Source organism: Pygocentrus nattereri, chromosome 13, assembly GCF_015220715.1.
Source record: "Pygocentrus nattereri isolate fPygNat1 chromosome 13, fPygNat1.pri, whole genome shotgun sequence".
NCBI classification, from domain to species: domain Eukaryota; kingdom Metazoa; phylum Chordata; class Actinopteri; order Characiformes; family Serrasalmidae; genus Pygocentrus; species Pygocentrus nattereri.
Genome location: NC_051223.1, coordinates 13,203,036 through 13,223,523, shown reverse-complemented (window position 1 = coordinate 13,223,523; position 20,488 = coordinate 13,203,036). Strand labels below are relative to the sequence as shown.

The following is a 20,488-nucleotide window of genomic DNA, read 5'->3' as shown; positions in this document are numbered from 1 at the left end:
CCTTCGGGTTGGGGAACTAGCTCTGACTGTTATCTGTGTTTATGCACCGAACGGCAGTTTGGAGTACCTTCTTGGAGACCCTGGATCCATTGTCTTGCTGGGTGACTTCAATGCACACGTAGGCAATGACAGTGAGACCTGGAAGGGCGTGATTGGGAAGAACGGCCTCCCCGATCTTAACCTGAGTGGTGTTTTGTTATTGGAGTTCTGTGCTTGCCACAGTCTGTCCATAATAAACACCATGTTTGAACACAAAGGTGTGCATAAGTGCACATGGCATCAGGACACCTTAGGCCGCAGTTCGTTGATCGACTTCACAGTTGTGTCATCAGATTTGCGACCATGTGTTTTGGAGTGAAGAGAGGAGCGGAGCTGTCAACCGATCACCACCTAGTGGTGAGTTGGATCAGATAGTGGGTGAAGAGCTGGAGGAGGTGGAGGGGGAGAGGGCCTCTTTACTTAGGCTGCTGCCCCCATGACCCGGACCCAGATAAGCGGTTGAGGATGGATGGATGGATGGATGGATGGATGAAAGATATTTATCTGGGCAGTAGGCATGCATTTGCTTGAAAAACAAATACACAACATATAGTCATTTTATGAGCATGTGTTAACCATTTCTAAACCTCTCCTCAAAGAGGACCACTTACAGTTTACCAGATCCCTCTTTTTTGCTCAAACAATAAAAATCTACAGAAATGATACAAACAAACAAACAAAAATATATACCTGGTCCTTTACACCTTATTTCTGCTCTGCAGGACGATTGAATGACGTATGCGCAGAACTTCTGGAGTGCATACCTTTACTTTCTCAGTCTTTTTCATTTATCACACTGTGCACTGGTGGGTGTAAGATGATTTCAGTCACATTAACAAGTTAAATGCCAAGGACAACATGATAGAAATAAGGAAAAAAAATCTATATTGTTGGGATGCTCGAATGCTTGTATGCTGATGTTCGTAGGTGGTCTACACAAATCTGAATGTGTGTGAGAGATACTCAAGTAAGATGATTACACACCACACCAGTTATTCATGCTAATAAAGTCATTTAATTTCAGCTTTTTCATTTTGTTTACACAGGCAGGTAGAGGCATAAAACCAAAAAAGAAATGGCCTTTGTGCTTTGGGCTTTATGATCATCAGATTGCTATTCTTACTGTACTACCAGCTTTTCTGGTCTGTAGTGAGTGCTGCAAACTGCACATTGTCCCAGAATGTTTCTGAGACATTGCAACAAGTGAGAACACATTCCTTAAGCTAGCTAAAACAGCAATGAATGACACTTCTGTTCCCTGATGGGATATTTTTTGTACATAATCTCAAAACGCAGCAGTCATGCAAAAGCTAAGATGGATAAGCAACACTAAACATTCAGTTTACAAAGATGGTACCAAACAGTGTGTTTGGAAGGACCATGTCCTGTTAGACACCTCACCACGTTAATACCTTGTGTGCATACCTTTACTATCTCAGACTTATTCTTTTAAGAAGCAGTGCACTTGTGGGTGTAAGATGATTTCAGTCAGTGGTCGATTCCAGTCGTCTGGCTGGCTGGCACACAACTTTAATAAACAAGAGATAATAGATCCCTGCTGCTTCTTTGGGAAACCCTATTAAGGTAATTAGTTTGAGCAAACGTATTGGAATGAACCCCTTGGATGGTGTGAGTAAGTGTGTGTGTGAGAGAGATAGAGAGACAGAGAGAGAGAGAGAGAAAGAGCATGAGTCCAGAAACAAAAGATATTGGGAAAAGATAACAACTCCCAAGGATGTAATCAGTAATGCGGCATAGCGTGAGCACTGTAGGACTGAGTAAAATGAGAAAGTGCGCAAATGTGTAGTGCACAATTCAGTTTTTGTAGTTTTGGTTTGTGTCAAAAAAACATAATAAACTCAAATTCAACATAATAAACTTTTGTTTGTGATGTAAAACTGATTTTCCAGATTAAAATGTTACACCAAAGAGGGGCTTTCAAGTGATGAGTGGTTAAGTCTAAGTGCTGGCCCTGTTCTTGGGATTTGGCAAGTGTTATGCCCAACAATGCTAACTAACTGGCCTCCCTTGCCCCTGTTGCTAGTCAACACAGCTGTCTGTTACACTGTAAGAAAAATAGATACAGTGCAGATACATTTATCATTCATTGAGACACACATTTCTGCTATAAATGTACCCTCAGTGGTACAACGGTGGTTTTAAGGTTTAACTGAAAGAACTCCTTAGGTTAAAAGGTGTGTAGTGTCAGTACCACCTAAAAAAAACAACTGCATAGGATTATGGTACGATAATGCTCCCTAATTAAAGGTACTGAAGATATTCTGCCACAGCAGGCAGAAAAATGTTCATGGACTATTTATATTTTATCTTTCACAACTTCATGCATGGAAGTTGATATTTGCTTGGATATTTAGACATATTTGCTTTAGTGTTTTTGTTTTGAAGAGCACAAGACTAAAGACAAACTTTTTTAATGCAAGCCAACATTTTGAAAATGAGTTTTTGGCTTTGCAAATGAGCAGAAAATGACTGTCATGTCTTATTATTACAGCCTCCTGGACATATATTTTGACCAGATTTGGAGCTTTAAATTCAAAATACATTTCAGTGCTGCTAAAGATCTTAAAGCTTGATAGCAATGGCTGCTAAGCAGTGAATAAAGTTTTTAGAAAAGTGAAAAGATGTGGTGGCTGGCTTTGCGTATCTTTAAGGAAACGTGCTTGTCTTCAACTAGTGTTATGTCTTGTGTTTTGTGTGGTTTGTGTTTTTTGTGCACTCATTCCAGAATCCATCCCATTACTTCACCCTTGCCGCTGCTAGACCCTGCGGCTGGTCCATCCCGTGGTTTCATCTCTCCCCACCTGCATAAAGAGGCCCAAGATGGCCTGGACTCCAGGAGACTTTCTGATTGTTCACTTTGCTTTTGTGTCTATTTCGCTTTCCTTGCTTGTTTTGACTCGACTATGATTTGGCCTGACCCATGTACCTGTATGTTTATGTATAGTCAATGTGAACTGGCTGTAGGGAGTAGCTGCCATTTAGTTTGGCAATGGGTTTTGTATGTGTGTTTGGGTAGTGAGGGAGGTAATTTGAACACTGTCTTTTGTTTCTTTTTGTTTGACTGTAGGTAAGGTAGTTTGTGTTGTATAGTTAGTGTGGGTTTGTTTGTTTTGGCTTGGGCCATTCATGAGGTTGTTGCCAGTATGTAAATCTACTGTTGTTTTTGTTAGTCACATAATACAGTCTTGGTCTTAATAGTTGCGTTTGGTGTTTCATTCCCTGCTCACATCACCACTTCTCACTCTTTTCATATTGTTACTGCCTGACCTAGACCAGGTCATAACATATTTGGGGGCTCGTCCTCTCTTTCTTTGTTTGTGTGTCCTTGATGCCTTTTGTATTTGGTTTGTGTGTTTTTTTTTTTTGTTTTTTTTTTTGTATTTTTGTTTGGGGGGGTGAACTGTTGGAGTTTGTTGTTAACCCTACTTGGGAACAATTTGATGCATGCCGTAAGACTGACTTGCTCTTGGTGGCTCTTTTTTTTCTGCTATTGTTCCTCGTTCCACTCCTAAACGGGAGATTAAGACCGTGTTAGAGACCTTGTGAGGTTGGGCATTCTACCTGAGAGGGAAAGGTCCCTGGGTGTTGCTTTAGACCATACAGATGGCTCGGAGCGCCGGCCGCGCATGGATACCGGTGGTGCCCTTTCTCCTGGGCTCAATTCTCTCCTGGCTGTTCAGCTAAAGGAGCTGGAACTAGAGATTAAAATCCAGGAGCATGAAGCAGAGGATCTCTGCCTTAAAGCGGTACAAGTTAGTGCCGAGAGGGACCTTGAGTTAAGGGGGCTGAGTTTGGCAGGTGACAAGCCAGTCCCTCTCCCTTGGAGCACTGCCTCTCTGCTAGCTCATTCACCCACTACCACTCGCCCTCAAGCAGCTGCTGCTCGACCAGTGCCCAAGCCCCGCTCTCCTGCACACGCAACAGCCATAAGTAGCGCTGGTCAGTTTGATGTCAGTCGACAAGTTAGTCTTGTCCCAACCTTTAGAGAACATGAGGTGGATGCTTACTTTCTCATATTTGAGCATATTGCTACCACTGTTTGTTGGCCGAGGGATCTGTGGTCACTATTACTGCAGTGCAAGTTGGTTGGGAAAGCTCAGGAAGTGTGTTCTACTCTCTTGTTGGAGCAGAGCTTGGATTATGATGTAGTGAAAGCCATAATTCTGAGGTCTTACGAACTGGTGCCCGAAGGCTACAGGCAAAATTTTAGATCCTTGACGAAAACCCCCAGCCAGACCTTTGTTTAGTTTGCCCGGGAGAAGACTGTTTTGTTTGAAAAATGGTGTGCGGCCAGCAAATTCACTATGTTTGAAGAGCTCAGAGCTCTTGTTACTAGAAGATCGTGGTGTACCTTAATGAGCAGAAAGTGTGCAGACTGACTGTTGCTGCTACCTTAGCTGATGAGTTTGTTCTTACACACAAGACAATTTTTGTTACACCTTCGCACCGTGGTGTCATTTCTAGCCGCACCCCAGGAACAAGACCCTCTGTTAACACTGCTAGTTCCGCCTGAGCCAATACTCCTGTTGCGGCTGAGACACGGGAATGTTTTTACTGTCATGAGAAAGGCCACCGTATTGCTGTATGTCCTGCCCTCGCACGTAAACATTCTCGTTCAAGTTCCCCAACTAAAAAGGTGAATGCACTGAGTATGCTTATTTGATGACCTGAATGTTTAATCACAGATCTGATCTGAGGTTGAGCCTGTGTTTAGACCTTTTGTTTTTAGTGGAGTTGTTTCCTTGTCTGAGGCCAGTGAGGTTAAGCAGCCTGTTCAAATATTACGTGACACTGGCGCAGCTCAGTCATTTATTTTGGATAATGCGCTTCCACTTTCTAGCGACACCTACTATGGTAGTGATGTCTTGGTACAGGGAATTGAACTCGGCATACTCAGGGTTCCCTTACACACTGTGTTTTTGAGAACAGACAACTTTGCTGGGAATGTGAAGGTTGCCGTTTGCTCCAAAGTTGCTGGTGTTTCATTTATCTTGGGAAATGACCTGGCTGGTGGAGAAGTCTTTACGCTTCCTGAGGTAGTAAATGAGCCTGTACAGATCCTTGACCTCCCTTGTACAGAGGAAACAGGTTCTCTGTTTCCTGCTTGTGTTGTGACTCATGCCCAAGCGCTTAAATTTGCCTGTATACTAGATTGCATTTATCACACACCTTTTTGCTGCAATGAGCGTACTCTGAGCTTCACGCTGATGCAAGTGTCTCTACTAATGTACTACAAATGAACAGACTTCTCCAAGCCGTATTCCTGTTATAGATAAAGAACTTCCTTGCGCTCATTATGAGGTCTGTCTTTAATTAACTGCTCAGCAAGATGATCCATCACCCTGAGCATTATTTCATACTAATCAGAGAGAAAAATACAAGTCTAAAAAGCCAACAGGTTACCTTTATTGAAAGTGGGGTGTTTAATGAGGTTATGGTCTCCTGTAAGTTCAGTTGGTCAATGTGATGAGGTGCACCAGATAGTGGTTTCTGCTCCTTATAGGGTGCTAGTTTTGTCCTTGGCCCATGACCACCCCCTTTCTGGTCATCTAGGTATGAGAAAAACAGTACAGCGTATTTTGGAGCACTTCTTTTGGCCTTCCATCAAGTGTGATGTTGTTCATTATTGTTGGTCCTGTCATACCTGTCAGATTGTTGGAAAGCCAAACCAGTCTATTCCCCCTGCACCTCTGTGCCCCATACCTGCAGTAGGAGAACCATTTGAAAGACTGTTAATCGATTGTGTGGGGCCCTTGCCTAAAACTCGATCTGGTAATTGTTACCTTCTTACCCTTATGTGTGTTGCCACAAGATTTCCTGAAGCCATCCCTTTGCGTTCCCTTAAATCAAAATCAGTAATCAGGGCTTTAAGTTTTGCACTACATTTGGTCTGCCTAAATGCATACCAAAAAGAAATTTAAGCATCAGCTAGCTTACAGTACCATTGAGAAGGAAGCCCTTGCACTCCTCCTTGCACTGCAACACTTCGAGGTTTACCTTGATGGTAGTTTGACGCCTATTATAGTATATACAAATCATAACCCCCTGGTATTTCTCCACCACATGTCTAACACCAATCATCATCTGATGTGCTGGTCTCTTATACTTCAAGGTTTTAATCTTTAATCTTTAGTCTAATCTATGAGACTCCAGGAGACATTCCTGTATGTTAGAAGTAGATCTAACTAGCAGGCAACAATTGGCCACAATTAAACTTGGTGGAAAAATAAAGTTAAAACAAAGCCAAATATTATACATCCTACAATGTTACACTTCTAAGCAAGGCCATGTTAGGCTAATTGAAACTAAACAGGGTTGGCAGTGTCCAATCATTTTGCCAGCATGCTATCTTTAGCTTATTTTTATCTATCCTAATGGGGTGGCTATTCCATTGGACTCAAAATAATATCATTTGATCATAATAACACTCTACTAAAGTTTTAGGCCCCTTGACTAAAACTCAATCTGGTAATTGTTACCCTTCTTACCCTTATGTGTGCTGCCACAAGATTTCCTGAAACCATTCCTCTTTGCGTTTTCCCCTCTAATCAAAATCAGTAATCAGGGTTTTGATAAAGTTTCTGCCACTACATTTTGGTATGCCCTAAATGCATACAGTCAGACTCAAGGATTGAACTTCATGCTCTAAGCTGCTTTTTCCAGGTAGTCGGTTGAACCTCAAAACACAATGCGTCAAGTTGCCGTACCATCCTCAGTGACAAGGCACACTTGAGTGTTTACATCAAACATTGGAAAAACATATTGAGTAAACCTACTGCTTTGAGACTGGCAAAGACTGGGATGAGGGAGTGCCTCTCTTTGTTTGCTATCCCTGACCCTGTGCAAGAATTGACTGGTTTTAGTCCCAACTTCATTTTTGGTCACTCGGTCCTTGGCCCTCTATAGGGTGCTTAAGAACCTTTGACTTCTGGCGATAAAGTGCTGTGCTTTCGTTTCTAAGCTTCATGAATGTTTCTGAAATTAGCTTGACAATTAGCAAAACAGAATCTGTGTTCCTCCCAGGCAGGAAATGAAACGCCACTATGACGTTAAGCCATTAGATCGCACATTTAACGTTGGTGATCATGTCCTTGCTCTCCTACCTGTTACTGGCTCTGCCTTACAGACACACTTTTTGTGTCCTTATGAAATAACCGAGAAGCTATCGAGCACTGACTATGTTACTGCAACTCCTGACCATCGCCGTGCGTTTTCGCAAAACTCATGTGAACATGTTAAAAGCTCCATGTCGCTCGTTCTATTGATGTAAATGTGATTACACCTAGTTCTCCCCTGCCCTCCCTCTCCCACTCATCTGTTCTCACTGCCAACAGCTTCAGTTAGTGAATATGCACCTGAAACTGACAACCTTCACTTGGGCAGGCTCTCCTTGTGCTCACCTTTCTAACTCTCATGCATTAGTTTTATCAGGGGAAGCTGTCTGATTTTACCCTTAGCTACACAGTCTGACTTAAATCCCTATTTTGATAGATTTCCCTCTCTATTTTCAGACATTCCATCTCAAATTCTGGTCCTTCAGCATGATATTGATGTTAACGGACATCCACACCATTAGGCAGAACCCATACTGCGTTAGCCCAACATAAACGTCTCTCTTACAGCAAGAACTGAATACTTACTAGAAAATGGATTTGCAGTGTCCCAGTAACAGTCCATGGTGTTCCCCTCTGTCTTCTGGTCCAAAACCTGACACAACATACAGGTTTTGCACCTGATTACAGAAATGTAAATGCCATTACAGTCCCGGATTCTTTTCCTCTACCACGAATGGAGGATTGTGTTGATCGAGTTGGTCAGCCAAATCTGTGACCAAATTAGATCTACTGAAAGGTACTGGCAGGTATCCTCTAACCTCTTGTGCCTCTGACAATCTCTGCATTTCTCTACCCCAGATACATTTTCTGCAGTATACCTTAATGGCTTTCGGTTTACAAATGCCCCAGCTACTTTCCAATGCCTCATGACTATTGTATCTAGGAGATTGCCAAATTGCGATGCCTACACTCTTGATGACATTGTTGTTTATTCGGACACCTGGAAACGAGATGCCTCCCTTGTGCTTAACCTAGAAAAATGTGAGTTTGGAAAAGGTGTGGTCACCTACCTTGGCAAAGTTGTTGGTAACAGCATGGTGCGGCCTTTAGATGCCAAATTACAAGCCATTAGCTCTTTCCCCACTCTGCAACCACAACGTGAGCTTAAATGTTTCTTAGGTATGGCTGGTTACTATCGTTCCTTTTGCAATATTTTTTCTGACCTTGTTTTGCCATTCACCAGTCTCCTCTGTAAAAAACCTGTAAAAATCCTTTTGTTTGGTCCCCTGCATGCCAGTCTGCATTTGAGTCTGTGAAAGCTTTGTTAAGTTACTCTTCTGTTCTAGCCACACCTGACTTTGATAAGCCATTTATATTAGAAGTAGTTGCCAGTGGTACTGGGGCTGGTGCAGTCCTCCTACAAGAGGACATGCTTGGAATTGACCATCCCCGTTGCAACTTTTCAGAGAAATTTGTTAAGCATCAGCTAGCTTACAGTACCACTGAGAAAGAAGCCCTTGCATTCCTCCTTGCACTGCAACACTTCAAGGTTTACCTTGATGGTAGTTTGACGCCTCTTATAGTATATACAGATCATAACCCCCTGGTATTTCTCCACTGCATGTCTAATACCAATCATCGTCGGATGCGCTGGTCTCTTATACTCCAAGGTTTTAATCTTAATCTAATCTTTAATCTAATCTTGAGACTCCAGGAAGTAGACCTAACTAGCAGGCACAATTGGCCACAATTAAATTGGTGGAAAAATAAAGTAAAACAAAACAAAGCAAAATAATATTACATTACAATGTTACACTTCTAAGCTGGGCTATGTTAGGCTAATTGAAACTAAACAGGTTGGCAATGCCAATTCATTTTCCAGCATGCTAACTTTATCTTATTTTTATCTATCCTAATGGGGTGGCTATTCATATGGACTCAAAATAAACGTCATTTGATATTAATAACACACTCTAAGTTGCGCATTACAATTTCTCTCAAGCTGAATGCCATTTTTACAAACACTTCATACTTTAAACAACTTCATAACAGTAGCCACGAAAGAGCATTATTTTTTAGTGGAGCATAGATTCATTTAGTATAGTTTTAATTTAATTTTTAATATACTGTTTATTTGGCGCTGTCTCACGTTACTATTTAGCTCTGCATAACTTTCAGAGAGAGTCCTTGAAAATTTAATTTAAATTGTGTTGTATGCTGCATGATGTGTTCTATGGTTGAAAAGCATTCTTAAGCATGATAAAGTTGCTATATAAATAAAAATGAGGAGGATGATGATTTTGTAGGTCTTCACACCGTCCTTTCTGTAGCATTGACAAGGATGATCAGCATGTGGACTGAATCCCTGTGGCTCTAAAATGCAAACTTTCTCTGTTTAAGATAAGCTAAAACTTGTCGTGGCAGACTGGCTTTTTGTTAACGTCTTTTTAGGTGTTATGTTGACAGCAGAGCCATTTTCATTGGTTTCAGCATCTTCGCTTCTGCTTCATCATCAGATATTATCTTCTGCTGTCATGTTATTTGTATTAACTTTTAATTGTCATGAAAGATTTTACTTTTTTAGCCTTTCTGTTATTCTTTTTTTCCTCTTGCAGGGTAATAAGGCACAAACTTTGTTTCCAATGTCATATCAAAACCTATTAATGCATTTTCTTTTGAAAATGCTAGCTACATTTTGTAAATATTTTAATGAAGAAATGGTTCAAAATTACCTAGGAATAAAGTCTCATAATTAGCTCTCATAATTTCCCTTTTCTGGCACCCTAAATTTCATGGAAAAAAGAAACATATCTTGAAACTGGGAAATGTTATAGTTTTTTTAAAAAAAAGATATGCCTACATACATTCTAAAAAAGATAGGATGGGGCAACAAAGGACTGGTACAGTGTAATGCTTAAAAAACACCTGAAGGTTAATTGGTAACAGGTCAGTAACATGATTGGGTGTAAAAGAGCATCCCAGAGAGGCTGAGTCTTTCAGAAGTAAAGATGAGAAGGGGTTCACCACTAAGTGAAAGGCTGCATGTTCAAATAGTGCAACAAGTCAAGGATAACATTTCTCAACATAAAATAGCAAAGAACTTTTGCTTTTCATCATCTACTGTTTTCAGTAACATTTCAATGTATGGAGAATCTGGAGAAATCTCTGTATGCAAGAGACAATGCCAAAACCAGTATTTGCGGCCATGATGTTTGGCACTGCGTTTAAAAACAGGCATGATTCTGTAGTGGAATTCACCTGCATGGGCTCAGGAACACTTCAGTAAACCACTGTCTGTGAAAACAGCAATCCACAAATGCTAATTAAAACTCTAAAAAACAAAGAAGAACCATATATAAACAGGATCTAGAAATGCTGCCGTCCTTCTCTGGGCCCAAGCTATTTAAAACAGGCTGAGGTGAAGTGGAAAAGTGTCCCTGGGGTCTTTTTAAATCTTTTGGAAATCTGGACACGGTGTCCTTCAGGCTAAGACCAATCAGCTTATTATCAGTACACAGTTCAAAAGCCAGCATATACATGATGGTGTATGGCGTGCATTAGTGCACATGCACAGGGTGTACGTGCAACACCTGTATAGGCACCATTAATGCCTGAAGTAATTTGTTACATCTGCCATACAGGTGTTTTTCAGGGAAGGCCTTGTTTATTCAGCACAACAATACTAAACCACATCTCTGCATGCTTTATAACGGCATTGCTCTGTATAAGAGTCCAGTCACTAAACTGACCTGCCTGCAGTCCAGACTTAACTGAAATCATTTGGCACATTTATAAAATGAAAATATGACAAATGAGACACTGAACCTGTTGAGCAGCTGAAATCCTATGTTAAGCAAAAAGGGAACACAGAATGTGAGGAGAGCACTGACCCGGGTCTCTACTCGGAAAGCAGCAGGCCCTGATGGCATTCCCAGTGCGGGTCCTGAAAACATGTGCCAATCAGCTGGCTGCCACCTTCACGGACATTTCAACATCTCCTCTGGCACAGTCAGTTGTTGCTGCCTGCTTCAAAGGCACAACCATCATCCCATCCCCAAAGAAAACCACCATCTCAAGCATGAACAACTACTGCTCCACACCCATAGTCATAAAGTGCTTTGAGAGACCGATCCTAAATCACATAAAGAGGAGTCTTACCATCACCCTGGACTCTCACCAGTATGCCTACCGGGTAAACAGATCTACTGAGGACGCTCTCTCCTGGCATGCACATATATAGAGCTTTAAATGTTTGCACTTGATTGCATTTTTTTGTTTTTATTACATTTTGCACAATGTCCCAACTTTTTTGGTAATGGCGGTTGTAAGTTGCCCCTGTCTTTCAGTGTTCCTTGGTCAAGTCTTGGGTCAGGTTATATGTCTATTATGTTCAACGAATGGATGGCAGGATGCATGTGTGAGTTAGTAACTTTACTGAAATTAAACAAAACAAAAGAGTACTTATACAAGCGACAAGACCAGTAACCAATAACCCATAACTGTGAGGCATTTGCTAAGCTTTACTCCCCTTCTGAGCCACCAACACACTAAAACAAAACCAGCCACAGACTTTAGCTATCTAAATCTAGACACTTATTACCATCCTATTGCAAAAATTATTGAGAATATTATGGAGTCCTGCACTTAGCAGTGATACGATCAGTTTTTTTGGATATCGTTGCATAGATTTAAGATTGAAGGTGTATGAACATGGCTTGCTGTAGACATGAAAGTAGCCAAGTGCACCATATAGCATTAGATTAAAACAGGACATACAGGACAAAGTTAAATGTGGCACAATCATCGACCAGCCCTGTATCACAGAAAACTAAATGCCAGAAACCACAAATATAAAAAAGGTATATTCGTCCTATATGCGAAGCAAGAAATATGAGTGTAGATATTTTCTATTATGAGCTTCACCAGTGTCTCATATGTTTTTATACTGCAGTGCGTGAATGACACTTACCAAATTATTCAGAATATGATTTTACATTTAACGGGACATCACGGGAGGAAGATTTAGCTCCCCATGCCCATATAAAATGGCAGTCCTGGCACTGCTACTAGACCAGACAACAAATATCTTTGAAAGGAGGGGCTACAAACAGGAAAAGGACTAAAAACAAGGCAGGAATTGGGCATGAGGGATGAGAAGAGACATGAGAGGGAAGAGCCAGGAAACGGCAACTGTGACATTAAATCTACAGAACTTTTCTTAAAGAAAGATTTTTTTTTGTACCATAAAGCTATGGTTCCAGAAACAGAAGGTTTTGTTATGACAGCAGCAATATGGTTCTGGAAGGTAAGACACAATGTCCCAAATGGACACAAACAGTGAAAGCACAGAAACATTAATAGTGGAAACTTACACTTCAACATTTAAATCAAATTACTGGGAGACAAGCCTTATAGATACAAGCTGGTTTCCAGTTCAGTATTAGCCTAATCTTGTGCTAATTTGCACGTGTTAATGGTAAATCACGCTGGAAATTATATTTAGTCCAGGACTAGGTTTAATCCATCTATGAGAAACTAATAACCATTGCACCCAATTTATCAATTTACACTTTAACATTCCAATTGAATTAGTATATATAATTACAAGTTTTTTTTTTCATAAAATCTTTCCCTCCAAATTTTCAGTTTACTCATTATTGTCATCCACAGGGGCTCAGAGTGCTGTACAGTAGAGCTCCGAGGAACAGGTCAGTGAGGGTAATGCAATTCCACACGATTACATTCAGGCCTGCAGATTAACATATTGAATAAAAAGCAGATCCACATTAATAATTTAACTTCATAGTGAAGGAAACACTTAGGTCTAAATAATTTTTAGGCAAATTCCTGGGAACTACATCATGAAGTGAAACACAAAGTAATTAATTAAGCTTTAATTGGGTGAACTAATTAAGAACCTTCAGACTGCACAGGACCTTGATGTACACATAAGGAATGTTTGAGTGTATTATTGCTTTATCCATTTATCCATTAAGTGATTGAAATATTCTGCTATTCCACTGCTTAAACACTAGCCACAACATAATGTGTAGGAAAGCATGTTATGCCTAAGGGTGTGGGCATATGTAACATGATGCTTAAAGGACATATTCATGACAGAATATATCGCATCACAGCATTACAAAAAATGATAATGACTAATGAAATGTTTATCGAAGTTATTATACTCTGCATGTTGTTCTTAATATGGTTAAACAAGTCACTGTTAATGGATTGTGGAGCACTGAAGATCATTTGAAATAAATATTGTACCTTTGAAAAAGTCAGGGAACATCTTTCATTGTCTAATTTCCAATCCAAATGGCAACAACATATAAGCTTTTATTAATCTTCTGACTTTATTACAGATTACATTTTTATTCAGATCTCTTTCATCTTTAAAAAGAAAACTGCAAAGACATTTTCCTACCCTCTGAAGTTTTGTCTTAGAAGTTGATTGCATGTATTGTCTTCTCACAGTCCAAGTAATTTTAAACAGATTCATAATGTTGAGGTCTGGCAGTCTTGCAAAATTGTTACTTGCAAAGTCTCCCATGCAAATAGATTATCTTATATTTAACCTTCTCAGAAATATCTCTGGCACATAATTGCCATTTTGACAGGAAATTAAAGGTGGTCTCTGACTTTTATTCCTGTATAGTGCATTATGCTTAATAATATAGTTAGGTGAGATAGAATCTGCACAGATTTCTTTTTCCTATAGTTATCTCTCAGATCTTTCCTACATGGTCCAAGTGCTTGGTTTGATAAAAACAAAAACCCAGTGCACCCTAGCTGTTTTTCAGTCTATTGCAGATAAAGATTGCAAAAAGAGATCATAGCTGCTGTATTACAAGCTTAAGACTGCTTAAGAACCCTGTGGTGGAGTGTCCATTAACTCAGTGATAAAACAAGAAAGAAAGATCTACAGCTACATTCTCAGAGCAAATCAACATGTGTCCCTGAGAGCATGGCCTTTGATATCCACACAGCGCTTTGTATAATTTCTACACACATATATTTAGGCAGCTGATAACACAGGGAGGTGATGTAATCACTCTGGAACAGGAGCAAATTAGAGATGTACTTAAACACGCCAGACTGAGCCATTCATTTTCAGCTATTTGATCACAGGGTTAAACAATCACAATACACTGAACTGTAGTCGAAACCCATGGGACCTGCCATAAATAGAAAGCTTTCACACATAGGGAATTAAATCTCTTCTTCTGTAAAATATTTGATGGACAAAGTGTAAACAACAAACAGAAACAGAGGCAGAACGGTCTATTTTTCACATTCAGTCAAAATTCCTGGAAGAGCAACTCAACTTTCACCACAGGTCATGTTCTTTTTTTTTTTTGCCCTAATTGTGGACACTATATTAAGCATCTTTTGATATCTTCAAGAAAAATCATGGCATTGAAGTTTACCCATATTGTTAAGCACTAACTATAGTTCATATTTGATCAGTAAGACCACTGATCTAAGATCAGTTTGTCCTAAAAAATGCTAAATGCTAAAATGTCCTGCCTGTGTCCCTCTAAAAATGTGTAGCACTTTATGAAATGAAAAATTTGACCATGAAGACTGCATATAATTGTGTTTTTAAAACTGGATTTGTGTCTATAGCACCTAAATATTGTTAAAAGGAAACTGTTGCAAAAAATCATATTTGGAATAAATGTATTTATTATTTTTCTTATAGCTTTACAGGGTGAAACATTCATAAAACTTTAGTTGCTTTAAAAATATTTTAGTTGCTTGAAATTAAGTTGTTGCACACACATTTTCTAAGCTGATTATCCTTCTGGGTCATGGGGCTGGGGGGTGGCTGGTGTCTATATATCACTGATATATAGATATATCACTGCTATTTTCCATTTTGACCAACTTGTTGATTAGGCTGCCATGCGTATTCAGTAAGTGATGTATCTAGGACTTCCAGAAGGCTTAGAGTGATGTTTTTTTTCACCCATCAAAACATGATTGGTTGATGCCACTATCAATTCATAATTATGTAGAAAGTTAACCTAACATGGTAGGACTTCTCTTCAGCTTTTAAAGTCATAACCAGTAGGAGAGCTCACTTAGCTATATCCACCCAGATACTATGGAAAAAAACTATTTCTAATTGGTTGATGCATAGCATTGGATTTCTGGCTCATGTTCCACAGCTGCTAAAACAAAGGAAAAACAAAAGCAATCTAGAATAACTTACTGTATGTTGGTGGCCCTGGCATGTTGCATGTTGTCATAGTTGCCCGCGCGTGCATGCCAATTGCTTCTTCATGCTCAACCTGACAGGCACCTTTGCATCACGCTTGCTACAGCTCTGTTTGGGGAAGCAAGTGCTGTTATTTTACTGAAATGTACAAAATAACTTCATAACACTTACATATTGTTCCTGCCATATCAAGACATTGTACCATTTTTCCATCTTTTTTATGCTGTTTATCCAACCTGTATTTATAATATATGGACAATTCATGGAGATTTGACCAAAAGAAATGGTCTAAAATTACTTCAATTAAAAGTTATAGATGCTTCTCTAGTATAGTTTTGGTGATAGTGACAATATACTTAAATTACTATAGTTTACTCATATACATAGTCCAGTGTGGGCAGCAGGTTCAATTTTATTTGTTATGATGGCCTCTAATGTTTATTCTTGTTGGGTTTTAACCTCCAACAAAAACTGAATACACTTCATGTAGCTAATTAAGGGCTTCTTAAGTCATTATTTAGATCAGATGTGGCCCGCTGGTGGGTTATGAACTGAATGAGCTGAATTCATGCAGTGGACAGTGGATGTCCAGGAGCAGAGTTGGTCACAGTGGTGTAACTCCTGGTGGTGTAGGAAGTGTTCTTGCACTGGGACTGTAGCAACCAGTCCACCTAACATCTTTAATGAACCCATTATATTGCCACTTACACAACTAAACCTATAGTACTCATAGCTAGCTATCATTTAACTATTTAAACTACTTTAACTATTAGCCTGCACAAGCTTGGTTAAATAATAGCAATAGCAAATAAAGGGCAAAATAGTGTTATTTGTTTTAATTATTTCAATGTGATTTCGGCACGGGGCCCATAAGATCATAGTTAAGCTCCTGTTTGGTAAATAAAAGTTTATTTGGAGTGATGTCATTGAAAAAAAAAACACTTTTGATTCAACGAAATGTTTTTAAAATGTTTATGGATTACCACACATTTCAACACATGCACATACAAACGTTTACAATAGAAGCCAATGGGAATTTCCACATAGAGATTTAGTTAAAACGAATTGCTTTAAAAAAAAACTCTTTACAGAATCAAAAGTGACTGATTGTCCAAAGAACCCTTGTGTCACCTTTATTTCTAGGACTGTACCAGAACATATAAGCAGTAGAGCACCAGTGCGCTTTCCATGGTGCTGAAGTGAGGAAAAGCAGTAACGCTTTGATTTGCATTTGGCCCACTGGCTCATGGTGGCACAGCAAAGACCCAGCATTCAGTTCACTCTCACTATGTTCATTTGTGTCCAGCTTCTCTTAAATGACCTCTGTAGGTGTTCATTCAAAGCAGGTGGATTATGCTGTGTGGGTTGTGCTGTTCTTATCACAGCAGCACCTTTGAACAGAGCGCGAGACTCAGCAGGCAGTGCGTAAAGAAGCACGCGGTGGGCAAAATGCAAGCGCGCGCAGTCACGCTGTTTGCTGAGGGATTTTGAATTTCGACACAGTCGCCCATTGTACGGTTTTTCTCAGCAGAAAAGAGATGTCTTGCTGGGAAACAAATTCAAGGGCACATGTCACAATTAGAGTAGCTTTCGAAGTTCACGAGACTGGCCTGAACTGCTGTGAATAGCCTTGCTCTGAAGAAATACAGGATTTATGTATAGGCCTATGAAAATATCCATTAGCTCTCTGTCCTACCCAGCAGTTTGGCTCAATACTTATATTTATTGAAGTATACAAGCCAGCAAACATCACGCGTTGCTAAAATCTTAAATGCACATGGGATGCAGTCTGTAAAACGCTAATTTGTGTACACTGTAATGCTTTTTTAAGATTGTCCACTTCAAGTGGGCTGGCTTATTTTCACACGGTTGCCATTAAAGCTGAATCCAGCCTTTTTTCAGCTTTACATTTGTCTGCTGCATCTGTACTACCCTGAGACATCTGTACTACCCTGAGATTACAAGAGACAAAAAAATCCTTCTGCTTAGCAAGAAAAAAAAGTACTGACTCAAAGTGCACTTATAACAATGCTTCCTGCCTACTGGCTTCTATCGCTCTTAGGCTTCTGTACCTGCTTACTGGCTAATAGTAAGTACAAAGTCTCGATTTTTTGCGCCACAGATGCAGCAGATCAGTTTTTAAAAATGCTAGCTTACTGCTATAACGATCAGTTTCATTTAGTCTCCACACAAAGCTATAACAAAACAGCTCAGAAGTTTCGTTTTTCTTTAATCTGAATAAAACTCCAAACTTGCCCAACGTACCGTGTCATGTTTTCCCTGTGTGGCCGCTGCGCCTTTTCTAGTCCAAGTTTGGTAAAAATCCCCCACCAGGGCCATGATGGCCACCACTCGCAAATGACGTAGACAATCATGTTGGTCTTATCCTTGGTCGGATCATGCCTGGTGTCCTTCTTCTTGTATGGGGTTTGACCCTTGAGCCACACAGGTGTGTCGTAGTTCTTGCACGTGCTCTGGTCCAGGCGCGAGTCTTTGAATGCGCAGCAGAAGCGGAAGCCACAGGTGCCGCAGCAGTACAGGTAGCTGCCGGTCTGGCAGATGAACGGAGGGTCCCACTGACCCATCACGTCGTAGTAGCCCCTGCACTCGTCCGGAGAGTGTGGGGCCTCGGACACGGCCCCGTCCTCCTCCCTCGATCCGTTAGAGCCCGCGAGCATGATGAAACCGTCCAGCTGCTGCTTGGGCTCGCCGTCAGCGCGACACACCAACACCATCACTTTCACCAACAAATACTCTAAAAGCAAAGCTGTCCGTTTCATCCTGCTGCTGCCTTCCTGACTGATGATTTTTCTGTGTGGAGAAAGCGAGCTGGAAAAGAAGAGAGAGAGAGAGAGAGAGAGAGAGAGAGAGAGAGATTGAGTTGATGAGTTGATGCTAGCAGCCGTTAGAAGACGTAAATCCAAGTGGAAACATACGGCCGTGCGTTAACGCTCCTCATTTTGCAGCTCTCGTGCATGGGTTGCGCTAAGGTCTCCGAGCAGAAGTGTAAGCAGCAGCCGCGCGCGCAACACGCAACACACTGAGTGAAGAGGAGAGAGACGGAGGAGCTAGTGCACAAAGGAATGAGGAGGACAAGGAGAGGGAGGGATTAGACAACATTAAGTTCAAGCATGGCAGGTACGTGCGTTTTGGTCATAAGCTTTAATCCATACTCAAGTAGCGATACTTGGGTCAAATAATAACTTGAGTGAAATTAAAAGTACACATAAAATCCATCATCTATCAGTAAGGGAATATTTTTTGGCTCTGTTCTTCTCTATTTCTGATTCTATTGCTCTAAAATAAAATGCTAAAGCTCCAAAGTCAGAGATCAATCACAAAACAGTACAGTCACCATCAAAATATAAAAAAGGAATAGAAACTAAGTATAAATGGCTATAATGAGCAAAATGTAGGTTCCTTTACCTACTTTCTTTTTACTTGGTAGATCTGAACTAGGTACTAAACACCTCTGCTTATTATGCAAGTGTTATATAGTTAACACTTGTGTCCAAACCCTGCAAACCAAATACTGATATTTGTGACTATGCTATCTACACCAAATACTTAGTTAGTGATAAGTGTGTTAAGTCATTCAAATGCATTGCCAATACCTCTGTATCAATATAGACTAGTGTTAATAAATCTACAGTTTATTACTACACCATGCCCATCAATTATCATCATCATCATCATTGTTAACCGCTTAGTCCTGATAGGGTCGCGGTAGCAGTTGGGAGAGTAGAGAATCCCAGATGACCCTGCCCCCCGTAACTTCCTCCAGTTCATTCTCAGGGACCCCCAAACCGCTCCCAGCCAACTTGGAGATGTAATCCCTCCAGCGGGGTCTCATCCCGGTAGCCTGTGCCTGGTACACCCCCACTGGGAGGCATCCAGGGGGCATCCGAATGAGATGCCCGAACCACCTCAGCTGACTCCTCTTAATGCGGAGGAGTAGCGGCTCTACTCCGAGCTCCTCCTGGATGGCCGAGCTCCTCATGCTATCGAATAGAGTGTAGCCCGCCACCCTGTGAAAAAAGCTTGTATTCGCAATCTCATTTTTTCAGTCATTACCCACATCTCATGACCATAGGTGAGGGTCGGGATGTAGACCGACCAGTAAACAGAGAGCTTTGCCTTATGGCTCAGCTCCCTCTTCACCACTACAGTCTGGTAGAGTGACCGCATTACTGCTGCCGCCTGTCCCAGCCTGTGGCTGATCTCACAATCCCTCTTCCCATCACTCGTGAACGAGACCCTGAGATACTTAAATTCCTCCACCTGGGGCAAGTCCTTTAGCCTTAAACTGGAGTGGGCATGCCATCCTTTTCCGGGCTAAGACCATGGACTCAGATTTGGAGGTGCTGATCTGCATACCAACTGCTTCACACTCAGCTGCAGACCACTCCAGTGAGCGCTGGAGGCATCCATGTGATTCAGCCAAAAGATCAACACCGTCTGCAAATAGCAGAGATGCTACCCTCCGGCCTCCACACATAATGCCCTCCTGACCTTGGCCACGCCTTGAGACCCTATCCATGAATGTCACAAACAGGAGTGGAGACAGGGCAGAACCCTGCCAGAGCCCAATGCTAACACTGAAAAGGTCCGACTTAATGCTGAGTATACAAACATAGCTCTCACTCTGTGAGTAAAGAGATCGAATGGCCCAGAGTAGCCCCGGTACCCCGTACTCCCGGAGGACCTCCCACAAGATATCTCGGGGAACACGGTTGTAAGCCTTCTCTAAATCCACAAAACACATGTAGACTGGGTTGGCAAACTCCCATGCTCCCTCAACAATCCGCTGGTCCATTGTTCCACGGCCGGGACAGAATCCGCATTGTTCCTCTTCAATCTGAGGTAATTGGATCAATTACCATCAATTACCTAAAAAGATATTGTAGAGATTTCTCAACATTCCTGCTTAATTTAATGCCATTCTACAACAACAGGAACAATTTACATATATGGTATTTGGCTGACACTCTTATCCAGAAAAACTTACAATTTGATCAGTTTACACAGGTAGGCGAAGGTAGGGTTAGGAGTCTTGCCCAAGGACTCTTATTGGTACAGTGTAGGGTGCTTGTCCAGGCAGAGATTGAACCCCAGTCTACAGTGTTGGCAGAGGTGTTACCCACTA

At 41.0% G+C, this 20,488-nt stretch overlaps 1 protein-coding gene across 2 annotated transcripts in view; it reads right to left on the bottom strand.

Annotated features, from left to right (window-relative positions):
• The window catches only part of shisa9a (shisa family member 9a), an 84,807-nt gene extending 65,551 nt beyond the window's left edge, over positions 1-19,256 (bottom strand). For both annotated transcript variants that reach the window (XR_005131347.1, XR_005131348.1), the window contains exons 1-3: positions 18,279-19,256; positions 17,608-18,171; positions 15,338-15,450 (exon numbers count right to left, since the gene is read on the bottom strand). The gene's annotated coding sequence lies outside the window, so the exon portion shown is untranslated. The remainder of the gene's footprint in view (positions 1-15,337; positions 15,451-17,607; positions 18,172-18,278) is intronic.
• Positions 19,257-20,488: the final 1,232 nt, after the last annotated feature.